We start from the raw sequence: 18,632 nt of genomic DNA, 5'->3' as shown, positions 1-18,632 counted from the left end.
ATAATCTTGCATCTCTTTGGCAAGTTACTTAGCCTCTCAGTGCTTCAGGATCACATGTTAAATGGGAATAAAGAAAGCACGTGCCTCTTAGGGTTGTGGGGAGCTAGAGTTTGTACAGTACTTAGAAAGGTGCCCAGCACAGAGAGAGCTCTACCAGAGTGTGCTTATTCAGAAGGCTGTGATGTGTATGTGGGGGGAGGGGGCCATTACTATATGCTTACACACCATTGCTCCGTGCACATCATCCTATGTGTGAGCAATTTAACAGATGCTCAGCCAAGTCCAAGCACTGAGTGTGTTTGCTATCGTCAATTATTGCTATTATTCTCTTACTGGTGTCAGGCCTGTTAACGTTTTGGTCTAACAGCCTGATGGGTCTCTCTGTCCCAGCTCAACCTCTGCTCTCCCACCCATCGTCTCTAGTGAGGTCCCATGTGTCCGACATCACCTTTGAGCCTGAATGAGGATAGGAGGGTTAGGTGCTACAGTCCAGGAGGTCTAGAATCAGGTGTGGTGATTTCACAGCAGGAACAAGGTGGGTGAGATAACAGAGGTCATGCAGCTGTAAGCCCTAAACTCCTATAAGTAGTTTGGAGAGCGGGCAAGAACTACCATGGAAACTTCCAGAAGAGGAACATTTTTCTGATGGGGGGAGGGCAGGTTGTACAATCCTCCCCAGCTCAGCTCCATTACTTCCCAGAAACAAGCAGACCTCTTTTGTCTGGGCATGTGCAAATTCAGCCTTTTGACATTTAGGGATCTGCGGGGTATCTACCTCCTTCCCTCCCTTTCAGCAGGCGGGCTCTGGCCTAGAGCCTCACAAAATGCTGACTGGTTATATTCCTGAGCAGTTGAGTGTCACCAATCAATGGCTTTTCAGAACTGGCTGGGTGGGTCACAGGGGCACGAGTATCGCTGTCCTCAAAAGCTCAGCCCCCCTAGAGAACTAGGATTAGTCAATGAATCCCCAGAGCTTCCCCAAAACGAACTTAAAAAAAAAAAAGATCTCTGCTAAATGTAAGGCTGTGTCTGGAGAGATGGCTTTTGATGGTGCTCCTGCCCAAGTGCAGAGTGGACAGAATCACAACCACCGTCCAAGCACCTTGAGGCGTCCGTCCCTGTGAAATCCCCAGAGGCCCTGGGAGCTGATGAGGACCGTGGTCAGGTGGTTCAGGCAGAAGCAAGCCGAATACAAAATGAGGATTTTCTGAGTTCAATAGCCCATCTGATCCTGGTTGATAAAGCACCTGCCCTGGCAGGGCGGTGCGCTGCCTCCTGAATAATACATTCTCAAGGTCCCAACTGCCGATCGCGGCGTAATTCAATGAGGGGTCTCCCAAGAGGACACGTTGGCGGCGCACGCCACGACACCGGGGCCTCGAGGACACAGTAGAATTCCCAGATCAGGCTTCTCCCCCGGAACGTCGTCCAGAAACACTCCTGCCCCTTTCTAGGGATAAATCTGCACTGATAACAACGGAGTAACAGTTTTTCTAAATGGACACTTGGCCCAAGCACTGCCTCTTTGGAAGAATTCCAAAACAGTTACTCATTTCATGGGGTTTTCTCAACTCTTCGAGTCCCTCCTTTTACAGATATTAAAACTGACCCCCATGGAGACCAAGTGTCCTGCCCAAGGCCACGCCAAGGGTGAGTGCAGAACTGAGGGGACACGGAGGCTCCCACGGCCCCATCTCCGCCAAACGCCCTCATCCTGTCCTGTGTGGGTTCAGAGTATCCTTACATTTCAGTGATACTCCATAGGGCACGTTCACATCTCCTGTCTCCATTTCTTCCCCGAGGTTCAAGAATCTGAAAGATTTTCTAGAGGAAAGAGAAGTGAATGTGAAAATAAACGTGGCCGAAACGGTTGAGCACACAGCGCAATAGTTGTGGATATGAAAAATCCAGACTGACCTAAAAGATAAATACACACATGCCTCTTTGCTTTACAAAACTATTTACCATAGGATCCCAGTAAGTGGCCTGTTTTTCTCATGCATTTGAAAGATTTAACTTACAAAAGTCCTCCCCCCCCCCAAAAAAATGTTTTTGGGTTCATGCCAATTGCATTATGGGAAAAAATGTATTTATTTATTTTTTTTAATGTACTGCCGGCTTTTTACTTTCGAGAAACCAAGGTGGTGATAAAAGGACTACGAAGGACAATGGCTACTGACAATGATGAGAGTCCCATTTTACAGATTCACAGAGAGGTCAGAAGAGAATTTTAAACCCTGGGAGTAAAGAGGCCTCAAGAAACCTGATGCTTCCTTAGCTGTAATGAGTTAATCCACTTAGATCTCATGCATAATGGGCATGATGATAAATTTATAATTATCAGCATTTTCACTCTTTTAAAATGCTCTCACACATTCTCCTCTGGCGTCCCCCACCCGACGCATAGCCGTTTTCACAGACTGGTGAATAAGCTGCATTCTTCTGGCTTTTAACAAACACCACACAGTGCTGTCTGTACCACCCCCCAAATTAAATCAGGCTTGTTGCAACACAGCTGCAGCTACCGGCTGCCAGCCTTTCTGGAGGCGCGCACAACTTCCGACTTGGCAGGGTGGGCTCTGGTTGTCACAGACCCTTCCAGCCCCGAATACCACCACACCCCTGGCACGGTGAGCCGGGCCCCCAGCAAGAGAACAAGGCGGACTCACGTCCTCATCAGAAGCAGCACAGGGGCTTCTCATTCTCATGACCACTCTTCCACGGAGAAGTAAATGTGGTCCAGAAATGCAACAGGTTCTGCGCGTGGCACACAGTAGGTTCACGGTAAGCGGCAGCGTGGGCTGGGGCCAAGCACAGCGTTTGCAGCCTCCCTCAAAGGCGCGCAGAAACACTTCAGGCCAGTCCTCTTCCATCAGCTTATCCCTTGAGCCTGTGAGGGGCTTGTGCTCCCACGGTCATTGACCCCAGTGCTCTTCCACAGAGGAGGGACCTGAGGCTCCGAAATAAAGGAAAGCGCCCAAGGCCACACTGCTGCGTGGGAGCCGAGGTTTAGACCTTGGTCAGCCTGACTTTGTTCTCGCTCTCTTTTCGGGGTCTTCAAGGGCCCCAAACACGGTGGAAGAGACAAGACAAAGGTGGGGCTAGAGATGTGGTGCTCTTGCAGCAGAGCAAACAGGAACACAGAGCAAGGCCTTGGGGGTCTCTTTCGATTGTACCTCCAGCAACTACAGAAGCTATCCCCGGCCCACCCCCACAACGTCTCCCCGGTGATTTGTCTTCCTCCATTAGCCTTGATAAATTACAAGGCCCCACGGCAGGGGCTGTTAGTTCCTCTCAGCTTTGTTTGGAGCACTGTCCCAGCGAGGCTCAAATAAAGGGCTATTATTAATGGTGACAATAATGCAATACTGTCTTCTCAAGGGCCTCCACAAAGGTTTGCCAGACCCATGCCATGCTACTTCCTGCCAGCTTTCACTGGTGGCCTTCACCTGGGCACCCCGGTTGCCTGGAGGCGGAGGGTGGTACCCAGCGCTGCCCTAGCCCTGAATAGCGGACGTGGCAGGGGGAGGGCCCAATCCAGCACATCAGCACATCAGAGTGCCGGCAGAGGTCGGACAAGGCAGCCGCAGGGGACAAACCCAGGCCAAGGAGATAATGCGCCCCAGCTTTGTTTTGAACGGAGCTCACTTGCAGCCCAGGGCGTAAGAGTGAAACAGCTCCGGGGACTGGTTTAGCATCAGGAGTGTTTCGCAGCTCTGGTTTTCATTAGGCACTTTGGGCCCGTGGAAGCTCTGACAGGTTAAGGGTTCATCTCTTGAGAGACGCTGCCTGTGATGAAGGAGGGGACATGGAGGGGAGCCCTTGTGTGTTTGGGCTCGTGGGTAGGGGTCCACGTGTGCAAGTGTGTGCATGAGAACCAGGCTCATCCTTCACATTCCTGAGCTTTGGGCTCCGGCTAGAAATTCATTAATAAAGGCTCAGTGGGGGAAATAAAAGGCTTTTATTGCAACGAGAGCCACCATCAGCATGAAGCGGGGTGGATGTGGAGGGGAGGTGGGGTTTAAACATAAGTTCTTTTGCAGGTTCGCAGCTTTTAATTAGCATGCCTCTGGGGACAGAGTCCTCACCTCTACCCCCATGCTTATAAACGGCAGGTCTGCTCTTGCTTTGCTTTTACTGTCACCCGTGACAGTCAGGTCAGGCCCAGGTCACCAGAGGGGCTCGGCTTTTCCTAGAGCCTTTCATACATGTGGTTGACCTGTTCTCGGGCAGGTGCGGGGCAGGTGCGGCTCGCTCCCGTCAGGCCCCGGTAGACCACGAGCTTCCCCTGTGGACAGAGCTCAAATCTAGGCCCAGTGGGGAAACAAAGACCATGAGCCTAGACTTGCTCCCCAGGAGCCCTCTCCTCCAAGTCCAAAGAGCAAGATCCTGCTCGAACCTAGAGGCACATCTGACGTGCACAATACCACCACCCTGCCCCACCCCCTGCCCCCTGCCCTCTGCTGACAGCTGCTGGGGAGGTTGTGATCCGGGGGCCCAGAAGGGAGAACCAGAAACCGCCTGCTAACAAGGTGGTTGTGGGGGGTGCTGTGGGCCCAGGCAGCTCCCCTTTCCACACTGATGTCTTCACGGAATGTCTTTTGATTGGCTTTGCTCTGTAAGATCAGTGGTGTTAACAGAGGAAGTTTCCCACCTTCTCTGAGGGAAGAGGCCCAGGCCTTACCAGGCTTCTCCAGCAGGACCAGAGAAAGGGCTCCAAGCCCTCCTGATCTTTGAGCAGCAGCTCGGAGAGGAGCACTGGATGGGGAGCACTGTCTGCTGGGAGCCACAGGCTGGGATTCTAAGCTAGACTCTCCCTCAGCCCTGATTTCTTCCTCTGTGAGATGAGAACTTCCACATACGCTACTTCCACAATTAAATGGCAACACATCCAGAGCACACGTGGACCGTGGCTCCTTCCCTGGGACTGTGGACAGGAAGAGGCACGATCAGACGTCTGGATACAGCTGGTGTCTCTACAGTATGCTGGGGAAGCTAGAGTGGACTGATGCCCTTGGAAATCATGCCCAATGGCCCTAATCCATGGGAATTTGCCCAGCTCCCCTAGGGGAGATCTTTCAAACTTGTTCAGAAAATCATCTTTTTGACATTTTGCTGCCAACATTGAGTTGGTTGCTTTTTCTGCCTCTTTCAGTCCCGCCACCCCCACACTGATCAAAGAAACCCAAACAGAGCCTCAAAGCCCCTAGTCAGCTATAATGCTCTCCCTGAATAGGACCAGTGGTGGGTGTCATGGACCGGCCACTCTTCAGTACCCTCCCGGGACGCTGAACTGCTCAGAAGTGTGTCCCAAGGATGCAACACGTTTTTGGGCCTGGCTCTGCAGGGCACCAACCTCCCCTTCCTGGCCTGGTTCCTTCATCCTTAGAATAAGGGGCTTAGCTTCGCTTTCCTGTAAATGTTCTTCTAGCCTAAGATTTCACAATCCCTCTACCCTTCAATGTCCTCAGTCACCAGAAGTAGGGGACAGTAATCCAGCACAAAGGGCCAGGAATGAGGAGATATGCATTGCAGAGCCTGCTCTTCCACTGATAACTCAGGACTTCAAGTCCTTACTCTCTTATGACTCAGTTGCTTTATCTAAGGATAAAGGAAAGGGCAATAGGCCTGTCCTTCCTAAGCAAGAAGCACAGATAAAGGAAGGAACAGAAGTGAGTGCGACCAGTTTGGGAGGTGGGTCTTTTATAGTCCTTAAAACCTGAGCTGTGTAAACGGCCCACACACTTTCTGTTCTCTCTAGCAGAGAGGGGCAGAGGATGGGGCAAGGCTGCATCAGCATTTCCACAGTCTACAAAGTCACCGGCTGAGTCCTCTGACATCTTGGGGTTGCTACCCACAGGTAGCCCAGAGGGGTCCCTTCCGCTACCAGCGCCAAGCGGACCTACCAGCCAAAGGAAAATGCCCTCTTTGAGCGAGGAGGAGAGAACACAGATGGAGAGGGGCCGAGGCCTGGGATCCAGTCCCACCTCGACCACTAACTCATCGTGCGACTCTGAAAAAGTCCCATCCCCTGCCTGAGCCCCTGTTTCCTCATCTGAGAGCTGAACTAGCCTACTGGAGCGATCCCTTCTGGCTGACACTGTGCACTCCTCCTATCGAGCAGGAAAACAGTAGTGGGTCTTGTTATTTCTGAGCAAAGGCCCTAATTGTTCTCTATAGCATGAACTCCTCTATCTAAAAACCACAACCTCTGCCTCCCTCCCTCCCCCGGCCGCCCCCTTCCTCTGTGATCCGCAAGACTGTTACAGAATATTCAGTTCTTTTTCTTCAGTGCTTGGGCTGAAGACTCTGATGACTAAGCCATTGAATTTTAATATGCTACTGTGCTCCCGGGAGGATTCCTTCATTTCCCAGCTCCCACCTCCCCTGCCCCCTGCGCCCTCTGTGGACATGTGGTAGTCGTTAGGAGCAGTTTGAGGAAGTTTAGGCTTGCAGAGTAAAGGAGAGACGGGGGGAGGGCTGCTAGTGAGGCATGATAAATGGCCACAACAGGCCAGAGAGCCACTCAAAAAATAAACATAAGGCTCCTTTTGAGTGAGCCCACTAAACACAAATTCCAAAAAACTTCCCCCTCCTTTTTGTGTGTGTGGGGGGTGGTGGTGGTAGGAGAGGGAAGTTCTCTTGATGGAAATGAACAAGCTCAGAGAAAGAAACAATTCTCTTTATTGGCAGCAACCAGGAGCGCGCATTGGGGCGCTGCCAGCCATATGTCATGAATGCTGAGTCCTCCAGAGCCGAGGCTGGGCATCCAACTCTCGGGTGTCCAAGAGACAGCGGCCCTCGGAAGAGCCAGCCAATGCTGGCAGAACTCCATGGAGAAACGTGGGTCCCCACGTCCCTGGGGGAAAGACTCAACTGGCCAAGAACACCCCATGTGGGCTCAGTCTTGCTGACTTTCTGAAAGCCCTTCACCATCCCAGAGGACTTCCTCAAATTTTCTTTCCTGGATCCCAACCCCAGCCTCTTGCCGATACCCGATGCCCTTACTCCCGCCCTCACAGCCTCCATTTCCACCCATGTAGTTAAAAACCCTAGCCCTGACCTCTGAACGCAAACTAGGGAGCATGACACCCATCACTGTGAGGGTGCCCAGGTACGGCAATGATACCGTGGTCATAAGAGAAGCAACAACTTTTTTTTTTTTTTTGAGATGTTTACTGCAGTAGGAAGGGATGCAATGACATGAGCTATGGGATTATGCTTTCAAATACTCCAGCAACTACGGGGACACACAGGGGAAGTGGGGCAAGATCTCAGTAACTGTTGAGTCTGGGTAATGGGTACGTGGTTGGAGTTCTTCATACAACTCTTGACACGTATCTGTAGGCTCAAAAATATTCCCACTAGTAAAGAACAGTCTTGAACAAAATGTCACTTTCAGTGGTAAGCATTTCACTTGGAAGAAGTTTCTTCACAAGTCTGTGACCTGGGAGCATTAAAGCAATCTTCTGAGTGTGGAGAAGCACAGCATTTCAGGAAGTTTTTGGTGCGGATTTCACTTATTTGTTACCCAAGAGCTTGGGCAACCAGGTGCTGCCTAAGAAGGAAGTGTATCAATGTTCTGTGCTTTCCAGGAGCCCTTGTTAAATCACCTCCCATGTTGGGGTTTTATTTGGGAGCTCTCCCCAAGGATCTCTTTGGCACATTTTCCGGATGCACTGGAAGATGGCTGAGAGAACGGAAACGTTCCCTCCTCTTCCATTCTTTCCCAGTTGTAAATAATACACAGATGTATACAAAACACATCTCCCCAACTCCGTTGTTTTTGTTTTTTTAAGTTACCGACTGAATTTTCCTCTTGCGCATTTGAGAGCTCATGCACACAAGTTCACCTGACCACAGGAAAGAAATGCTTGGTGTAACTCCTGGAATGAGAAACAAGAGGCAGAGGATCCATCACTGGGAGAGCGGACGCTTCCCTCCGGGAAGATGCTCTGGACCAGCAGGAGGAATGCCATTTGCTGGACCATCCCTCGCAGCAGCTGGGAACCGGAAGGCCTGGGTCTGGGTCCTGCTCTGCCACCAGCCCAAGCCTCAGGCAGCTCCCTGAAGCCGGCCACACCTCTGTTCCCCCATTTTTAGAACAGGGTTAACGCCAAGTGCCTTGAAAGGCATCAGAAGGCTGCACGGAAGGTGGGCAAGCTGCCCAATGCGTTTCCTAGGGCTGCTGTAACAAAATACCACGGACGGGGTGGCTTCAAGCAACAGAAATGTATTCTCTTACACGTCTGGAGACTACAAGTCTGAGATCAAGGTGTCCACAAGGCCATGCTTTCTCGGGGCAGAATCCTTTCTTGCTTCTTGCTAGCTGCTGGTTGTGGCTGCCAATCCTTGGCATTCCTCGGCTTATGGATGCATCGCTCCAATCTCAGCCTCCACCCACACATGGTGCTCTTCTCCCCGTGTGTCTGTGCTGCAAGTTCCTTCTTCTGAGAAGGATGCTGGTCATGTTAGATTAGCCGCCCACCCTACTCTATCAGGACTTCATCTTACTTAATTTCATCAGCAACAACCCAACTTCCAAATAACGTCACACTGTCACACTCTGAGGTACTGGGGGCTAGAATTTCAACATATCTTTTGGGGACACAGTTCAGCCCTAACACTCTTTTTTTTAATTTATTTGAGAGAGAGAGCGTGAGCGAGAGAGCAGAAGCAGAAGGAGCTGCAGAGGGAGAGGGAGAAGCAGGCTCCCCGCCGAGCAGGGAACCCGATGCGTGGGCTCGATCCCAGGACCCCGGGATCATGACCTGAGCCGAAGGGGCAGTCGCTCAACCGACTGAGCCCCCCAGGTGCCCCATCCCTAACACTCTCTTGCAGGCTTATCGGAGCTGTCAGTCTGTGGCTGAGGGGAGGAAACTGCCCACCAGGCCCGTTCAGTGGTTAATATGCTGGAGAAATGCCCATTGTGACAGGAACAGCCTCTTCTCCTTTTGCGGTTTTTGCTAAAAGGGGATTGGTTTTATGAAAAATGCTGTGGTTTTCATCAGGAAGTGCCCCTAGCTGGAGCCCAGAGAATGGGAGCATTGCTCCATGGCAGTTAAACTGAGAGAAATCCTTGGCTTTGTCATGAAGGGCAGACCTGCTATGGGCCGTGGAGGATGTGCTTGTGTGGTTTTAGATCTGAAAATATTCCTGGGACCATCTATTTGCAACAGTACCTAAGTCTGGCTGGGAGAAGACAAGAAGAAAAACAAGTAGGGGATTGAATCACTATCCTTCCATGTTCTTCCCTAGAGGTTGGTAAGTTTTTACTGTAAAAGGTCAGATAGTAAATATTTTATGCTTTGGGGGGCCATCTGGTCTCTGCCACAACAACCCAACTTTGCCATTCTATGGGAAAGCAGCCATAGACAATACATAAACAGAGGGGCATAGCGGAGTTCCAACGAAACTTTATTTACAGACACTGAAATTTGAACTTCATAGAAATTCTATGTGCCATTAAGCATTATTTATCTTTTACTGTTTTTCAACCATTTCAAATGTGAAAACCATTCTTCGGGGGCAGGATTTGTCCCAGTGCCCCAGCTTGCAGACCCCTGATCTTCACGCTACCAGAGATATGAGATAGTGTGTTTTCCCACAGCATGTCACTGCTGTCATATTACCTCATTTTTCAACACAACTTTGCACTTCATAGCATATTTTCATAGGATCAGGTCACCGGATCCTCTTATCCACCCCACTGGTGGGCACACTAGACATTATTCCCATTTTATAGATGAGAAAACAGAGACTCTAGTAAGTCAAATGCCCAGTTAGCAAGTGGTAAATCCAGACAGAAACATACATCTTCTGACTCCTTGTCTGGTACCCCAGCTAATACTCCACATCACCCAAATGTACGCCAAGCAGGCTACTCCCCGACAGATGTACATGTGCGTCCACAACTCCCTGAGTCACCATTTGTCATCTTCCCGTCACTTTTCTAGGAATTCTGCCATGATTGGGCTGTTGGTGCGGAGCAGAGAATTCTCCTCTAGAATCCTAGCTTCCTAACTAGGACGAGCAGGTGTAATGCTGACCTTGGAGGAGGATGGACTTGGAGCAGCTCCCACTGCTTCCGCTGTGCCCACACAGAGTAAGGAGCTGAGTCTCAGGACCGGCCAGGGCCTGATTAGCTCCTGATGCTTCTAATCAGCTACACCGTTCAAGACAGTTTCCTTCTTCATCTGTGTCAGGAGTTGACAACAAGATGCTTATGGGGTCAGGCACGCAAGGTAAATGATTGAAGTTTGGGGGATAGAGATGCACAGCAAATTGGAGAACATCTGCTCCATCAGAGGGGGCAGATGTTACTCAGCTTTAGCCAACTGTTGCCAGATCAGGAAATCTCTGAATTTTAAATGATAGCATAAGATTTTTTTTTTTTTTTTTTAAGGAGTATTAGGTCAAAAGATACCCATAGGCCTCTGCGTGCAGCCTCTGCCCTGAAGCCTGTCTCTAAACTTCAGGCAGGTGATGCCACCTTGTAGTACATAAAGTTGAATCTCTTTCCCCCAAACACTCATTACTAGCAGCCAAAGGTGTGGGTGGGTGCGTTTTTGGAGAGGAGACAAGGAGAAACAAGCAGCCACATGACCCTGAATAGAGCAGTACAAGGGGGTTAAAAAAAAAAAAAAAAAAAAAAGCTTGGCGTTTGGAAGTAGATGAACACTGAATTATTCAAGGCAGGTTCAGCCCAGGGCCGAAATAGAAAATAAGCCCTTGCCATGTCCCCATTCAGACTAAATTGAACTTGACGGTACCCCGTCACAAGACACCTTTGATGGAAATGAAGATGATAATCACTGATGCCATCCAGCATGGTGATTGATAATGTTCCCTCTTCCAAATCACAACAGTGTCCTTGAATCCCAGCAAGGGGCCTGGCTTGGGTCCAACATTCAGACTCTGGATCCAGAGGAAGAAGCTCAAGGCTCAGTGGGTACCTTGCTCCCAGTTTACATTCTATAAATACTGCCTTTTTGCACCATGACCCATTACATTCTCTTTGATGGTAGAACCATGTTGCGGCCGTCCTTGAAACCCTGGCATCCTCGTTGCCAAACCTCAGCAGAAGCTTTGACTGGCTAACACAATGCTGTGTGTAGCACCCAGCAGGGCCCAGTGTTTGCTGAGCCAGCACGTGGAAATCAACACTTATGGAACATTCATGCACCGGGTACATGTAATAAAACAAGGAGGTACTATTATTGTTCCCATTGTACAGATAAAATAAAAATTAAAAAACAAACAAACAAAAACGAAACAGCACTAGGAGTTTAAGCAACTTTCTTAAGGTAAAAAACCTGATGAGAAATCAAGCTGGGATCTGAACCTAGGTCTGAGCCCCCAAAGTCCACTCTTCCACTGGGGTGTGAGAAACACCTGCCATGCAGCCCCAAGGACATCCTTCCAAGGGCTGTTGAGCTCGAGTGACTAGCACATCCTTCATGGGAAGGAAAGGGACTGCCAGGAGGAGGAGTGGGGAAGGAAAGAAGGTGATGACACGTGACTGACTGGACTCCTCCTCGGGTCTGCCGGAGACCCAACAAGGTTCCGGGGCCGTTCCAAGGAGCTACCGGTCCCCCAGGGAGCTTGACAGCAGAGCCTGATGCAGTGGTGCGTGACAGAGAGTCGCCACGTCACACGCCTTCTAAATCTTCCTGCTTCCAAAGGTGCATTCTGCGCTCATGCTCTGGAGACAGGAATGCCCGGTGGCCTCACGACTTCCCAGTGACTGTCCATCACTGTTTAAGCTCGCCGGGCCTCAGTTTTTTCATCTGTAACTGAAGGTGGTAAGGCACCCACACCTCTGTGGGTTGCTGGGAGGATGAAATAAAATAATGTCTATAAGGTGCTTAGCATAGTGCTTGGCATACAATCAGCACACAATACAATGTTGCCAGTGGTTTGTTTGTTGGAACCTTTAATTGTAAAACAATTACAGATTCACAGGAAGTGGCAAAATTGTACAGAAAGGTCCTGTGTATCCTTCACCCAATTCCCCTAGATGGATACATCTTACATAACTACAGTACCATAGCAAAACTAGGAAATGGACATCAGAATAATGTGTATCTATAGTTCTATGCCATTTTATCACATTTTTAATGGTTTATTTTTATGATTAAAACCATTTTAGAATTTATAACTATCATGAGAGGCAGCACAGGGCTGTGGTTAAGTGTGCAGCCTCTAATTCCAGGGTGTCTGGGTTCTAGAACTGAGTTTGGCCATTACTGGCTGTGTGACCTCCAGCAAGTTACTTAACTGCTCTGTGCCCTAGTCCCCTTATCTATAAAAGGGGAACAACAAGAATAGAACTTCTCTGGCAGGATCATTAGGATTAAGTAACTTAATATATGTTAAGTGCTTAAATAGTGCCAGGTAGGCACTTAAGAAAACACTCCACAAATTTTAGCTATTATGATGCTCACAATTTTTCCTATTTCTGGGACCCAGGAAGAGAGGGGGGGAGAATAATTTTGGCCTGCCTCTGTCTTGGAGCTCAGACCTTTCTTTCTCTTTGGTTGTTGGTCAGGATGCTTTATAGAAGTGAGCCAAGGAAATACCGGGCGTCTGCTTTTGTTGCTGTTTTGTTTTGGAATAAACCCTTGTTGCTTTCTGGAGAAAACTCAGGCAGTCTGGGCCTGAACCTGCTTTTTGGAAGGCCCGGGGTCTCTGTTGTGGAACCTTGATGGACTCCAGGCTCACTGTTTTGGAAAAGTAAGCTGACAGGGAACGTGGGAGGGGCAGAGCTGGCTGGCTCTACTGGGCTTTCTACCTCTCGGAGGCCAGCACTTGACCCTGGATTGCAGTATTCCAGAACACTCAGGCTTCCTCTGAAAGACTCCTCCATCCATCCGACTGGTGGGCCCTAGATGGGCTTCCTGGTGGAGCCGCACTAGCAGACCTTAGAGGGGGTGGACGAAACAGGAACCCATCCTGACAACGGGCCCGTGGGAGGAGAGCCGATGGTGGCCACACGGTCCGGCTTCAAGGGCAAAGTTCCTAAGAACTTACATGCCCTTATGCACTAGTGTCGGAACAACGATGTAGAAAAGAGGAAGGAGAGGAGACCCGTACAGCTGCATGGAGGGCAGCACCCCCAAACAGGCTGTTGCTATGGGAGGAGGGGGACAGCCGTCATGCTCCCAGCCACCCTTGATTAGCACTTGCTTTGTGCTAGGTACGCTCAGCCTCAGACCAACGTAAGCTGTGGCACCATCACCCCATTTCACAGCAGAAGAATAGAAGGTTGGAGAGGCTCAGAGCCGATAAGCCACAGAGCCAGGATTCAAACGCAGGCTCAAGAACTCCCACGTGGGGGCTCTCAGAGCCACCGGGCTACACCCCCACCCCGCGGCCACACCTCCTCTAGGCTGGCTCTTGTTTTGCCCTTTTTGAACGCCATGATGCATGGTTGGCTCGGTCCTGCTTACAGCCCTTCCAGTATGATCTTAATGCATCCCTGCATGAGGTAGTGGATTGGAATGGTTGCTACATATGAACAAACAAAAACCAGCACATGTCAGCTGGATAACATTAAAAAGAAAAGACAGGTTTTTTTTTGTTTTCTTTTCTGGCTTTTTTTTTTTTTTTTTTTTGGCCAAGCAGGTCTCACTGTGTTTTGTCTGGGAGATAAACGGTCGGTCAGACCAGTGGACACGCAGAACCCCGTATCAGTCTTGGGATCCTATTAGCTGCGTGGCTCAGCCCGTGTTGGCTCGGCCTGGCACCATACATACTGGGCAAAGGGGCCTTGAAACCCCACGATGCGTTCGTGCCCCGGAAACCTCCCCTGCTTTTCCACTTCCAGCCGGCTCTCATCCTCAGGCTGAGGCTGCCAGTCATTCCAGACCCAGGGGGAGGGCGGGGAATGACGTCAGTAGGGAGAACTGGACCAGCAGCCTTGGCCATGGGATTCGTGCCCAGGGCCCCGCTGCTGGGGCTGCTGAGCCTCACGGAGGGGACGGACATCTCTAGGTGCTGGTGAGTCACCTGCACTCCACGCTGGCCGGGCCAGCTCGAGATCCCTCATTCCACACCCTGGGCCATGAGCGTCTGTGAACTAAACAAACCATGGGGGCCGAATACACCATACACTGACGCCCTCACCTCAAAACCCAACGGGAAAACCAGATTCCATCATTTGGAATCTCTTTTGCTTGGCTCCATGACAGGATTCCTTACTCCAGACCTGAGCCGGAACAGGGCCGCAACCCACAGGCCAAGGCTCTGCTGAGGAGGGTCAGAGTCGCAGGCATGGTCCTCCTCACCCGCTCGGAGTTCAGGCTGTAAACTATGACAAAAGAAAAGCTGGTGGACACCCCGCCCACCCACCCCGTGAAAAATGTGCCATCCTGCCTGCTGTGGAAACATCACACACTAGATTTTCTCCAGAGCCGTTCGGTTTAGGGGAAACTGTGGGGATGACAGCTTGCCACAAGCTTCCCCTGAATATCAGGCATCATTTTCCTTTGACTCTGCCCTAAGAGGGGGCTAAAACAGCAACGTGACCTTTGATTTCCTGTCTAGAAACAGCCGCGGATGACACTGGGACCCAACGGCAGCTCCTAAGTCCAGAAGTCATCCCCACATTGGGGGGTGGGTCTCAGCTCTGTGCCTCCTTTTCATATCATTTCCCATCCGCTTTTCCTAAGCTGGTACAGCCAGTCTTCCCTGGTCTGGCGGGTCTAGTTAAGGATAGTTAATTGTGCAGAGCAGGCTGAGGAATAATAATACATCCTGCCACCCTTTCATGTCAAGAGCACCAAAACCGTCAACCCTGTTAGGTGAGCTGCATGCACTATTCTATCGGGTCGGCTGTGGTCTTCTTCACAGGTGAGCGAAGCAATGGCCGGAGCACGTGACTATCCTGCTAGGGGGTGTCACAGGGGGCCACCACCGGTCAGTGGAGAGAGGAGACTCTCAAGCACTTCAGGCAAGGTTGCCATCACATACTTGGACAGACACCTTTTCGCATTTAATTCAGTGGCTTTTTGAGCTTACCGAGAATAGAAATGGCCTTTGGGCATTACCAACGTGGGAGGGCTCAGAAATAACAACTCAGGGGTCTTTGGAATCACACCAAAGGCCCTCCGATGAGAAGAATGACATGTCCAAGTAGGAAAAAAAAAATTGACATTAAAGAGAGCCATGTCAAAACTCCTGACTCGGTGTGACTAATAATTCCCCAGACCACACTGCTGAAGGGTCCTGACCAATTTAAAAGTTTTAAAAAGCATTTAAAATAGACCTTCCTGCTCCCCAAAACTTAATCAGTTATTCTTGGCTGCAAATAAAACCAATGCTGGTACTTACTTAAAGCTATATTTCATAATCCAGTTACTATTCTTAAGGGAAAATATTAATACATAAAATCCTTCTTGGCTATATATATACCATGTGGAAAAAATATAGGGCAACAGGATTCTTACACACACACACACACACACACTCTCACTCTCTCTGGCCCAAGCCTGCCATTTCATCTGCTTTATTGGCAGGCACATCTGGATTATATAAATTTCAAGTATGGTTTTCAATATTAGTACCGCTTAGGGTTACAATACTTGACAAATCTCGAATGCCAGGATGTCAAATCAAATTAGCTTGACCAGCCACAGGAGCAAAGGGGTGAGTGGGATGTACAGTTGGAGGGCTAGAATAATAAACAAAAGCTTGCACTGGATCCATTGTTTCTTGCTTAGTTGGCACAGAGGTTTCAGGAGAGACCTAATGAACTCTCAAATCCAGGATACTGGTGACCTGCAGATCCACATTTCCATTCCTTATGAGAACAGTCTAAGGAAGTGAGCAATGAGGCTTGTGGGGGTCTGGTAATTCATCCCGATTTCCATGGTGCAGCATTATGAGGACACTCACATTTTCAAATGATTCTTGTCAAGGCAATTCCAATGCAAGGCAGTTTTGTGGCTTAGTGCTATCCCCAGAGACACAAAGTATATGAAAAATATTTTTCGGGATAAATCTATCACCCTCGATCTTTCATACTGCTTTAATCTAATACTACTCGATCTAGCCGTAACAACTAGATCAGGGACTGGCCCAGGAGATGCCCAATTGGCTGAGAATGTGTGCTTAGAGGCTCAAAGGGAACCACTTGAATGCACAACCCCAGTTAATCCAGGGTCTCATAAAGAGCATCTCTGAAATTTCAAATTTTACTTTTACTCCTCCAGTTTAAGTCTGACCCCACAATGGAGCATCTTCTGGTGGGTTATGTGGGTCTAGGCTGGTCAGACATTGAGTATTTTATGATCAAGTCTAAAAGTGACTGGCCACAAAAAAAATACCCAATACTTTTTTTTTTTTTTTTTTGCGCCAGCTCCTTAAAACTACTTGAATTATAATCCCATCATTTTCTAAGGGTCTTATTAAAAAATTACAGATTCTCCCTTCTTAATATTCACGTATCACTAGTTATAAACTCTTTTAAAATAGATTTCTTCAGTGTTTTTTGCCTAGCCCCTAGCAATGCTAATAGATGTTATAAAAAAAAAAAAGCGTTCATGGTGAATTATATCTGGGCACTACTGGGTCAAACAATGTTAAGTCTGTTCCTTTACTGCAGGACTTCTCAAGAGCCTTGAATGTGCAACAATGTGTATTATAAAATGCCAAGAAGGAAAGACAGTGTAATGCATTTTCCAAACATATGTGGCCACGGAACTTTTCCTGTGGTGCATTTTTACATGACCAGTGTTCTGAGATTCACTTTGGGGACTAGGTGATACTGGGGTCCTCTACTTCATAATCACCACCCCAAATTCACAGACAAGGAAACCAAGGCTGTCCAATGTGCTGGCTTCCATAATGAGGGAATGGCTGAGCGTCACCAGCTCCTGGGAGCACACAGTGGACAGAATCACAGCATCATGGCCTCCCACAGTGCCTTATAGGCTCAGAGCCTGTCAGAAACACAGCTTTACTGCTTGCCAGGTCTCCCAAATGTCCAACACTCTGGTGGGAGTGGACACCGCACAGGCGCATGCATGAGCACGAAATCACTGCACATACAAAGCTGTGTGTTTGGCCTTTCCAAGTAGGAGACTCAACGCCAACTTGGCAACACTTAGGAGATGTGCTCCAAGTCAGGCTACCACCACAAACAGGCTGGGGAGGTGCCCAATGATTCTGGCCACTATGGACATGCAGGGGACTCCAAAGGCCACAGTGAACCTCTTGGGTGGCCTAATGTTTGAGAATGACTTGTGAAAGACACAGAAATGCAGCTCTATGGGAGAGGATGCATGCGTGCATGGAGGTCCTGCTTTCTTCCTAGCGTCTGACAGTCACCGAGGAAAATGAAATAGAAACCAGAAATCATCTTCTTACTTCAAAATGAAACCTGAAGAAAATGCACAAACCACCTACTTAATGTGGTAGAGCGAGCACGACTGAGGTGCCATCTCACTCCTCAGCACGAGCACCATTGCTTCCTGAAAGCTCACTCCTGCCATGTGCTGTGCATTTGTTCCATATGTTAATCTTCACTGCCTGAGCCCTGTAAGAAGTCTACGATTGAGCCCATTTTACAGATGAAGCAATGAGGCCAGGGCAGTCAAAGGTCCGGAGACAGGGGCAAAGTCAGGATTTGAACCCAGGTCTACCTGGTGTCATAGCCCGAGCTGCCCCCACCTATTCACCCAACAAACATTTAGGAGTCCTTACTTTGTACTACATACTGTGGGGGCTAAATGGATCAGATGGGGATTCTGCTCTTGAGGAGAAAGAAGATGTTAAGAGGAAAGGCCTGAGGCGTGGAGATTCCAACCCCAGAAGGCACTTGCAAGCATTCAGAGAGAAAATGCCTTCTATACCCAGTCGGTATTCTAAATGCTTTTTATAAAGAAACCCGTTTGATCCTCTTGAGGATCCTATGTGGTAGGTACTATTACTATTATGCCCATTGTACAGATGAGAACACGGAGTCAAGAAATGGTTAGAAACTTGCCCCGGGTCACACGAGCAGAAAGGATGGAGCTGGGATGGGACCCTGGCACATGCAGGCTTGATCACCATCCTAGACATCATGGCAAAGGACAGTGAGTTAAGCCAGGCTAAGATCCTGGGCTGTGTCTCCTGCCCTTGCCTGTTGGGCTGGTCTGCCCCCAGCATACAGGCCAGAGAGGAGAGCATCACACAGTTCTCACTGTAGCCTGTGCAGAATGCCCTCTGCAGAAACCTTCAGCCACCCGGCCCCTTCCTAGCTCCAGCAGCTGCCCCGGGGGCCCTCTCTTCTTCTCCTTGTCATTTTAGAAAGGTGTAGCTCAATAATCTGTTGACAGTGATTGTTTTCCCAGCCCAGGTCTGGTAAGAACAATAGCTGTCCTAAGCCTTTTGACCTCAGAGCCCCTATTACTAAACTAACAGGCATACTAGTGGGATGTGCCTCCAGATAATGGTCCTTCAACTCTTACAGAGTAGACTACATTAAGCCCTGAAGACCAATGGACAATGTAAGCACCTCGCATTCAGTCAGATACTATGGGGGTTACTTTATATGTCATCACTTCTAATCCTTACAACCACCCTGTTTTCTATAGAAGTGACTTAGCCAAGGATGGCCCAGTAGTCTTCGGAGGCAGAGTCTAAGT

General features: G+C 49.3%; 1 protein-coding gene across 1 annotated transcript in view; it reads right to left on the bottom strand.

Annotated features, from left to right (window-relative positions):
- Positions 1-18,632, bottom strand: part of ABTB2 (ankyrin repeat and BTB domain containing 2) — a 167,441-nt gene that overhangs the window by 86,359 nt on the left and 62,450 nt on the right. The window lies entirely within an intron of this gene.

Source organism: Neomonachus schauinslandi, chromosome 11 (assembly GCF_002201575.2).
Source record: "Neomonachus schauinslandi chromosome 11, ASM220157v2, whole genome shotgun sequence".
In the NCBI taxonomy this organism is placed as follows: domain Eukaryota; kingdom Metazoa; phylum Chordata; class Mammalia; order Carnivora; family Phocidae; genus Neomonachus; species Neomonachus schauinslandi.
The sequence above is the reverse complement of the archived record's forward strand: the minus strand, read 5'-3'. Positions and strand labels throughout refer to the sequence as shown.